Genomic DNA, 10,845 nt, shown 5'->3' with positions numbered 1-10,845 from the left:
TAAATCAAAATGTTCTTCTAGTTGTGCATTCTGGAGTTGGTACTGTTTAACTTTCGCAATACATCAGATAGCTTTTCCTGCTCTATTATCATGATGATATATTCACCATTTTTCATTTATTGTTTTGTTGTATTATGATACTTCATCGTTTTGTTTCCTGAACTATGATATTTTCACCTTTTGTTTTTCTTGATATCTTCACCATTTGTTTTGTCTGTTCTACGATATCTTCACCATTTTGTTTTCCTTTTCTATAATGCTATATTCGCCATTTGTTTTTCTTGTTTCTTGTTATGTGATATCTTCACCATTTTTGGAGTTTTTGGTTTTTTTATGATAAAATCATTCGTTTGAGCTTTTAATTTTGCCATTTGCTTAGGGTCTTTCGGTTTTGAATTTTTGGAGTCCCATTTTTGTTATTTTACTTTTCATTTAATTTGTGATCGCCTAATTTTTTATTTTCAATTTTGTTTTCGATTTTCAAAAAAACCATTGTTATATTACATTGTTAATCGCCAATATAAAATAAGAAAATGCATGTGATATGATTGGCAATGAGAGAAGTTTCCACATGAGACAAACTAGACGTAGACGATTGTTAACAAGACAAGTTTCCACATGAGACAAACTGTGAGTAGAAGTTGAGGGCAAGTATAGGTCACAGCCCTTCAAAAATGTTAATAAGTTTTAAAAAATCTATTTTCACTTAGTTGCTAGTTTTTGATAAGGAGTCAGACTATGCTGTCAGGTATTCCAGCTCATATATGCCCGTAAAAACTTGAATTACTATAACACAGTGTTATATTTAGCTAAACATTTCATCATTTTAATCATTAATTTTGGTAAGCAATGCAATAAGTGTCTCCTTCATGGCAGTCTTGAACATTAAACAAAGTATTAAATAAACAATACTGCTAAAGTTTAGAGTTTTGTTCAGGTGAGCTGTCATTGTCATTGATTGTGTAACAGTTTAATATATATAGAACCCCATGTAAGCTTACACTGTCAAACATTCAAACATACTATCCACACTGATCTGTGTCCACACTTGTATATTTAGCGAAAAATATTACAGACACATATATCTTGACGAAAAAGATCATTATCTACTGCATCGGATAAAAATCGACACATACACATATATTGATCAAAATTGATCTATATCATGTTTCGACTCATATATCCTAAATTCTTTAATTTTAAAAGTACTCAAATAACAAGTGCCTTTCCCGTGAAATATAGCTTATTTGTTCAATATTCAAAATATTCAATGTTAATAAGTTATTTTTTTAAATATTTCCTTTCAATTGCCTAGTTATTCAAGTTTTTACGGGAATATATGTGCTCGAAATATTCAATATTCAAAGGCAATATTAAAAGGAACATACGCATAATAGCGTATATGTGTACTGAAAATCTGACATTTATCCTTAAAGTAATTGCAGGTTAAGAACAGAACAGCTTTGTCTAATCATAGATAACATGCTTTGTCATATAAGCTGTTTTATAGATGATTACTGACCGTGACTTAAACAAATACTTCTTATGGGAAATGTTGTTTTCATTTTGAATGGATTCTTTTATTGCATGTGGTTAGAAGTAAAATAACAAAAATACCAAACACTGAGGAAAATTCAAAACGGAAGAGAATTTAGTCCATAATCAAATAGCAAAATCAAAAGTTCAAAAATAACAAATCAAAGGACTACATTGTACAACTGTCAAATCCCGACTTAGCCCGACTTTTCCTACGTAGCAAAATGGCGGATCAATCCTGGCTCTCTATATATCTAGCTAAATCAATCACTTGTTTGACCGTGGAATAAAATTCCATTAAATTGGCAACAATGTGTGAACAAAACAAACAGGCATATTTGGGGGGAGGGGGGATCTAAAATAGTGGTATCATTGTGATATAGTCTTAATCACTACAACTCAAAACAAACAAACATGTCAACAAACAAAAAGGTATATAGAATAGACTAGACTAGACTAGACTAGACTAGACGTGACTAGACTAGACGAGACGAGACGAGACGAGACGAATAGACGAGACGAGACGAGACGAGACGAGACTAGAAATAGAATAGAATATTTTTATTTCCCAAATTACAGGGCCCATTACGACAGGGGACATTTAAGCGCATTGATAGGACATTTTAGCGAAAAAAATAGGACGTTTGAGCGCCAGAATTTTAACCAATTTTAGCGAAAATTAAAATTGTCAAAGCCCATTTTAGCGAAATATTTTTAACCCTTTTTGTAAATTAATAATATATAATAAATTAAAAAATGTTTAATAGACTCAAGACAGCACAATATAAAACAATATAAAACATGTCCATTACAATACAGCACTACTAGACTCATTGAACATTCGAGCATTTGAACTTTAGAAACATTCTTGACTTTGTTATTACATAATAAAATTATGTAATCAACCACTCACTTCATAACAAAGATAACACAACATAAAACAATATAACACTTTTCAATTAAAATACAGCACTAAAAAGTCTAAAAGGTTAAATCAAATGTTAACAGTCTGTTCTAGGCTGGAATTTATAACCTAGAGAACGTACGTACAATACTGTTCATAGAATTGCATTTGGAACTGCTCTTTCTCTTGTCTAGATTGTGGTGCAAATTCCTGTATACTTCGTATCTTTATATATGTTTGTAATTTTATAATAGTATCGAGGAAAACATGAATAGCTTGGTGACAACTATTAAATTTTCGCTAAAATGGGCTTCCGAAAATACAGGTGAGCGGATTAATCCGGCGCTTAAATGGGCTCTAATGTCGGCGCTCAAATGTCCCCTAGTAGTTTTATTTTTTTCGCTCAAATGTCCTGTGCCCGCCCATAAAGGGCATAAAATCAGATACCATTGATTTACATAAGTGGTAACAACAACAATAATAGCGGCATATACATATATATTTAGAATATAAGCATTGGTCAGAATCAGTATCGACAATGCACATCAGCAAAAACGATAGACAATAATACAAAAATTTACCATTACAAAACAATAAAAAGACGGGATATACGGTGTCTTCCCGATTGTCCCACCTTTTGAAAATCAAAGAACACTATATAAAGTTAGGTTCACACTGCCGATCGGATCAACTCGATGATCCCGATTGTACAAATTTCCGCGACCAAGCTCAACCAAATTCTTGATTGGGCCTGTTTACGACTTCTTCCCGACCGCCATCCGACTGTACACGACCTTAACTCGACCATTCACGACTCCTTAATGACTTCATCACGACTTCATCCCGACAACAAAATGAATACTTATTCGATACTTCCGATCAATTCACGATATTTACACGATCTTTACTCGACTATCTAGACCAAATCAACTAGTCACGATCTCAACCTGATCTCGACCAGACCAGATCGACCAGATCGTATAGGGTCGTAGGGATAATCTAGAATTGGTAGGGTATGCACATTGTTTCTGAAATTTTTATTCCCCGCCGCTTCGGAGTTGGTATTAAGAGTAACCCTTTTCCGTACGTACTTCCCAACAATATTAGTTTCCGTTCTTTAATTTTATTTTACCTCAACCAAATTTTATGAATCGCCGTATACACAATGCTTATTACCATAAAACACTGTTCATATGCGGGTGTACGTTCTTGCGTACACACTGGACACACTCTCCGTTTATTTGGTTATATTCAGAAGGTCCGAGTAAAATCATACATTTAAAATATCGACATAGAAATAAAGCAATTGGATTTGTGGGCAAGGTGGTAAGATCTCATGGAGACAGGTCAATAGCTGTGACGGAGCTTGAAGAGTGCATAGAAGATGGTGTAGACAGCAACGGGCGCCGAGAAATCCAGATGAGACAGTGGCTGACACGATGACCACTGTGTGGGCAGTATGAAAGACTTGCACTAACTCATCAAAGAGGAACCCAATGCTAAAGAAACTTCCTCAGAGTGGACACCACAACATGAGATGTGTCTCTGTATTTGTACTAATGATGGACAGCAATATACATAAACTTTATCACCCCTTGTCCTTGATAACTTACAAATAAAACGTACCGTGTGTGTCATATATTGTGCATGAATATGTAATCAGTATTTTTCATAGATTTGATATCCAGTAATTGAAGGGTTAAAGATATCAATTTTCTTTTTTTGCTGTAAGGCAACAACCTGCATGCATTTGCTAAATTGCAAAAGAGGGAAAAGATGTCACATATTTCCGTAAAATTTTACCCAAAGTAAAGTGATACCTTTTCTGAAACTGTTACAACTTGACATATATTTATTAAGAGATCAAGAGTGCATTTTTTTCTCACCAAAGTTTTGTAGAAAACAATGCATCGTTTAATGAAAGTTTGCTGACCCTGTTTGAACTGTCAAAAACGCATGCACATAGCAACACGTAACCCAACAAACCCCTGGAAGATCTCAGGTGTTCCGGAAGGGAAGAAAATCCTGCAATTTTGGCACCGGGGAATTTTTCAATAATAATGAATTTCATTGCACAATTACTTTCATATTTGAAAAATCCGCCGGTGCCAAAATTGCAGGATTTTATTCTCTTCCGGAACACCTAAGATCTTCCCAAATTTTGTTGGGTTACGTGTTGCTAAGTTTTTAGTTTTCTATGTTATGTGGACTGCTGTTTATCTTCTCGTCGGTTTTCGTTTTACGCTATGGCTGTGTCGGTTTGTTTTTGACCTTTGAGTTTGATTGGTCCTTTGGTGTCTTTTGCCTCTCTTTTAAAATGTTACCTCTCCTTGCAAAAGTTAAGACACGTACTGTACATGGAGGGATATTTGTACAATCAAAAAAAAGTTGCCAATATATTTTTGAGGAAGTAGAGTTATGAGAGTTAATCAGATCTGCACACACATTTAGAGAATCGTGTAGCAGTCATGTGTTCCCGTGTATGACCGAGTAGAGATCGTAGAGTGGTCGAATGTGGTTGCGAAGGGATCGGGTATTGGTTGAATTGGTCTTAGATAAAATAAATATAGAAGTCGCAGTGATCTGGAACCAATCGGGCATTGGTCGAGTTAATCTGGAAATGATGGGACAATAGTCGAGCAAAGGTTGAAATGATCGAGTACTGATCGGTAAAGTTTTTGTATTCCGACCAAACTCGATCTCTACACGATCCTTTCCCGATCAATTCGACCGTTCTCGAGTGAATTCCTCCTCGATCCTTACTCGAATGTTTTTGACATGTCAAAAACTCTCGGGTAGAAAGTCAGATCGATGAAGAGCAAGGTAGACTATCCCGAGCATGCTTCTCGATAGAGTCAGACCAGTCTCCCGATCACGCAATTTGTCTTGATCGAGCTTGATCGAGTTGGTCTGATCGGCTGTGTGAACCTAGCTTAACACGTAATTAACTCTTGTCTGAGTAGCAGCTGCAAGCTCTTGGATTCATTCCTATCGAATTATATGTAATTAGTTGGAAAATGTATATCCCATATGCAGGTGAAATTGGTACATTGCTACTATTAATATATTATAATTAATCATTTCAAAATTAATATTTTCTCGTTTGTCATAGATTATGGTATTGAGATGACCCCTTATGTCAAATTTGAGGTATCGTGGAAACCAATCAAAAAAGTTTGGATTGATGTAGAGAATATCATTAATATATCTGAATGTTTAAAAAAAAATGATCTGCCTTCCTTGATTTTCTTGTTTATGACAAGTGTCTGAAGGAACTCCGACTCAAATGAAAACAAATAGAGACGCACAGTTCGGTCCCATAGGAAGTTGACAATTTGTTAAAAAAAGTCTTCATCCAAAAACATACTTACTTTTAATTCTACCATATTTTGGGAAATTGTGATATATTTGTTCTGCAAAAAAAACAACCAACAAATTTAGATCAAATGAAAATAAGAGGAGTTTGACAGAAGCGCACAGTTCGTTCCAATATGTAACCTAAAGTAATAAATCTACCATTTTTGTGTTACATTTTAAGGGAGTTGGCTTCTCAGTTCCAAATTAATTAACTTTTCAAAAAACTAGCATACATTGATAGGGAATTAATAAAGGAATCAAAAAATCAAAAACAATATGTAAGATCACCGTGCTTGTTTTCAAGATATTAACCTTTGAAATTTTGACGGGAAAATGTTCTCTCTTGACTTTTCATAGCTTTATCATTGACAAGGATAATTCCTCAAAAACTATTAAAAAATAATTAAAATGTTATATAAAGACTTCAACAGATAGCGTATCATTATACATGTAAAAGAATTATAAAAAGAAAAATGGGGGTCACCGGGCAAAAATTTGTTAAGGCATTCAAATGGATAAAACCAGAGGATTCCGAAAATCTGACAAAAATTCCAAAACATGACAAGCATTGTGAATTTCAGATTTCTTTAGGCGATTTTTCAATTCCACCTGTGACTATTATACTTAGTATAATCATGATAAAAGTCCCAGATTTCACATGGGCAACTACATGTATATATAGGAAGATGTGGTATAAAAGCCAATGAGACAACTCTCCATCATGCCAAATACCCGGCAATCTATAAAAGTAAACCATATAATAGGTCAAGGTACGGCCTTCAACGAGAGTGGTAAAGAGTTATTTTCGTGCAACGTGTTCGGCCTTTTTATTTCACGTGCTTTAACATTTAATTTCTCGTTTTCTCGTGTTTGGTTAGACGTGCGTGCTCCGTGTTTCCCATGTATTTATTTTCCGTGTCGGTATTCTAATTTCTCGTGCTTAGCTAGTCTCGAATTTGATTAAAAAGTAAATCAGTTCTAAATTCAAAGTCAGCCCGGAGATTGTTTTAAATTATGTCTTCCCAGGATATTAATTGCTATTAAGTTACTATGAATAATATTTGTTTTTTTTCAAATCAAATAAATCAGCAGACGCTGAAAGGTGAACGCAGGGTCTTCATGTCCATTAATAATGACTGCATGATCTCCAAGAACAGCTGAATAATAACTTTTAGAATTTTATTTCCTTAATATTTACGATTTAATTTCTCGTGCTTCGTTTTATCCGATTTTTATTTTCCGTGCAACTTTTTTTGCGATTTTAATTTCATGTGTTTCCCGTGTTCAGAGTCCCCCTCCCTTTTTACCACTCTCTTTAAATTCGATCCCCTTTCTGTTTAGCAAAATTTTTAACAAAATTCTGGGGGAAATCGATGGGATTTTTGTTTCATTGTAGCGTTGTATTCACGTGTATAGTATCAACCAAATGAGGTCATTATGCGTTCAACGGTTACCGAATGTTTCCGACCTTTACTGATTTTCATATAACTCTGAGTTCGTTTGGACACTTGTCAAAAACAAGAAGATCTCAGGAGCCAGATCATTTAATTTTAAGCTGTGGTAACACCTGACGCCGAACGGACGAAAAAAAAGTTTTCCGTTGACAATTCTTTTATTCCGTTGGGAGTCCGATGGTGTATTGACCTAATAAAAAGAACGAGTAACGAATGCCTAAGGGATACCCACAGGATATGCCACGTACGAAAACGAAAATGTTCCGGAGAGAACGGATGTCGAACGTTCATACAACGGACGAGTATCGCATAAAACGGACAACTAACGCAAACGTACCTGCAGATAAAACGGATAAACAAGATTAGCGGAAAATTTCAGGCGGCAACAATAATACATATAACATACACATGACCTTACAATCATTAAAACATTTCCGTGTCACTGGTTTTAGTTTATTCTTCAAAATGCAGCAAAAGATTAGACGTCGAATTTGACATAAACGACATAAACATCATCTCCGTGCCAGAATCTATGACAAACGAGACGGTTTTAATTTTGAAATTATTAATTTCCCTCACCCTAGTTTTTCGTCGCAGATTTCGAAATACAATGCGGCGTTGTCGTAAAGTAATTTGTTACCGGTATTGTTCATACCTTATTTACAGATACCTTTTGCTACGAAGATTCTTATGACGCAGTTCCATATTTAATTAGCACTGTTACATTTACTTTCAATGGTATGGTTTTGTTGTAAATACATTTCAATCAGCCCGGCCACCTTTTGTTCGAAAAAAATGGTTGATTATGATTATAGGGAATAACTGGAGCATGATTAAAGCCCCCCTCCCCCCTCGTTTCTGGATCCGCCAATGTCCAGTTGCAAATATTTTATGTTGTCGGAAGTGTGTGTATTGAGTAAGTATATACACATTACCCCTTGTAATATGTCAGCTAGCAACTGAAGTTGTTCAAATTGTGTCAGGAAATAATATTTAAATATATGATTATTCCTATATAGATTCAAATCTGGTTGCCGTTAGGAAATCTAGATATCAGGTGTACGTCTGTTAAGGACTTTTCCAGTAAGTCCGTATTGAAGACCTCGATAGCTATATACATGTTTATGCTATTAAAAATAAATGATATATGGGAAAAATACGCTTCTCAAGTTGAGAATATGGATTTAAAATGAATGTTTGTTCTTTATTATAATTTGTCCTTAAGTTACCTTATAATGCTCGGTTTGAGATCGATATTTAATTGATCAACAAGGCTTTGGTTGAAAGAATTTGTGAGTTGTTTTCGTGTCGAGGGTGTGTCTTGTTTTGTTGGTTCTCATTGGTTTGATGTTTTATGACCCTCAATTATTGACCAGTGGAAAACTTCCCGCCGAAATGTTTCAAAAAAATCCTTTGTCCTTTGACAAACAAGTCGGACATACGTTAGAGAAGAAAAAGACTAAATGTATTCTTTGAAGCTTTTTCAGCCACACATACAAGGTATATATTTTCCAGGATTATTTTCGTTTTATGGATAAAAACACGACCTATAAAATCTGTTCTAATACATTTGGGGTACGTACGATACAGATCATCAGACGTTTAACTATTATTATAATAATATATAACTATATTTACATCAATAGATGTTTCTTTCCTAAACCCCTTTTATTTTTTCTATAATTGTTAACCAAGTTTCTGCTACATTTGAAAAATATCATGCAAGCTGAAGGACAATTAATTTATCATTGATCAATTTTAAGGTTTATGACCCCTTCTGTAGCCATTTTTGTACGAATTTTTCAAACTTCAATTGTATCAAAACTACAGATATAACGAATAATAGAGATAGGCCATTTTGTACATACACCAAGGGGAAACTTGATGCAAAGCCTTATTATTTACTGTTTCATTTCATTTAATAGAAAAAGAGTACTTTGTGGCAAATAGACCAAGATTTTTATAGAAAATCCACAGCCTTTAATACAGAGATTTTTGTTATAAAATTTGAAACATAGATTACTCACTTGCTTTTCTATGATGTGCTAGTGTTTATTTTTTAGAAAAAGTTCAAACCAACCTGTAAATTCCAAAACAACTCGTACTGAGTCACTAAAGTCGAGCGCACCCTAAAAGGTGTACTTGATTTGGTCCATATTTTTATTTGTTTTTACCAATAACTACATTAATAAACTTGTTTTAAGGAAATCAATGCTAGCACTGCATGCAATAATCCTATATCTATCAGTCATCAAATTGCCAAAGATGAGAGTGCAAGGATAAAGGCTGTGGATTTTCTATAAAATTTCCATAGGTTTAGCATTGAATCAACACAAGGGTACATAATCCTTAAAAACAATCAAATCGAATGAACCTTTGTCAGTGGTCAAGGTCAAAGTAAGCGAAAGTTACCTTTATCCGAGATTCTATAAACCTCATTGCGCATGCAACTTTTTAAATTTGAACCACACATGTTACGCTTAGCATAGATAGAAAATTCGAGAGGGTTAATGTCTTTTTCACAAAGGAAACAGCATTTTCGAATCTGAAACACACGAAAAACATAACGAAAGGTAAGTAAAATTATGTTCATACTTATTTTTGAAATGAACGAACGTGACATTATAGATGTCCAGTTATTCCAGTCTGCAGAAGATAGCAAATCCAAAAAACACCCGAGTTTCATTCGATACGGTGCACTTACGCAGTTAAAATCACCTATTGTCTGCAGATGTCTATTGTCCATCTATTGTCTTTTAAATCAATACTACTCACAACATGTATTATATGAGGTGAGATTTCCAAAACCCAACTTAGTTTATTTTGGCACCTTCTGCAGGGATGAAAAAAACTGGATAGCAAAATCTAGTAGTTTATAATTTTCTAAAACATAAAATGCATTTAAAATTTATATATCTATTACCTGCCATCCCTTTAAACTTTTGCAGCTGCATAGGCTTGTCTTTATTCAGAGGAAAATTTGTGGTGTAAATACGGCCATATTAGCCAAAAGGTTGTGATGAAACCTTAAATAAGGGACTTTTCCACAGGAAAGGGTCATTTTACAGTTTTAGAAAGAAAAACTTAAATTTTTTTTTTAATTTAAAGGGGAAACAATTCATTATATTTGCAACAACTTGTATAAATGAGGGGTCCCATTATTACAACATTTCTTGGACATGTTTTTACCATATGATAACATATACTAGATGTATAGTTCTTTGGGAACAGTAAATAATATAAACATGGGCTCATTTGTACTAAAAAGTGGTTTTTACAAAACAATATTTTTGATCACGGATAATGGATAGTCATTACATTGAGGGGTTGTTCCCAACCTGTTAAACATAGATTATCAACTTGTTTTTCTATGACTGCTGCGTTTATTGTTTACAAATAGTCCTAAATGACCTTCTGTGCTGAGTCACTAAAGTCTAGCACACTCCAGACGGTGTACTTGAATTGGTCAATGATTATATTTGTTTAACTGGTCCATTATCTAAATAATTTATAAACTGGTTTTAAGGAAATTATTGCTTGCACTGCATCCAATAATCCTCTCTTTATTAAGCACCAAATTGACAAATATGAGAG

The sequence above is a fragment of the Mytilus galloprovincialis genome, chromosome 10 (genome assembly GCF_965363235.1).
Source record: "Mytilus galloprovincialis chromosome 10, xbMytGall1.hap1.1, whole genome shotgun sequence".
In the NCBI taxonomy this organism is placed as follows: domain Eukaryota; kingdom Metazoa; phylum Mollusca; class Bivalvia; order Mytilida; family Mytilidae; genus Mytilus; species Mytilus galloprovincialis.
This window is presented reverse-complemented; position numbering follows the sequence as displayed.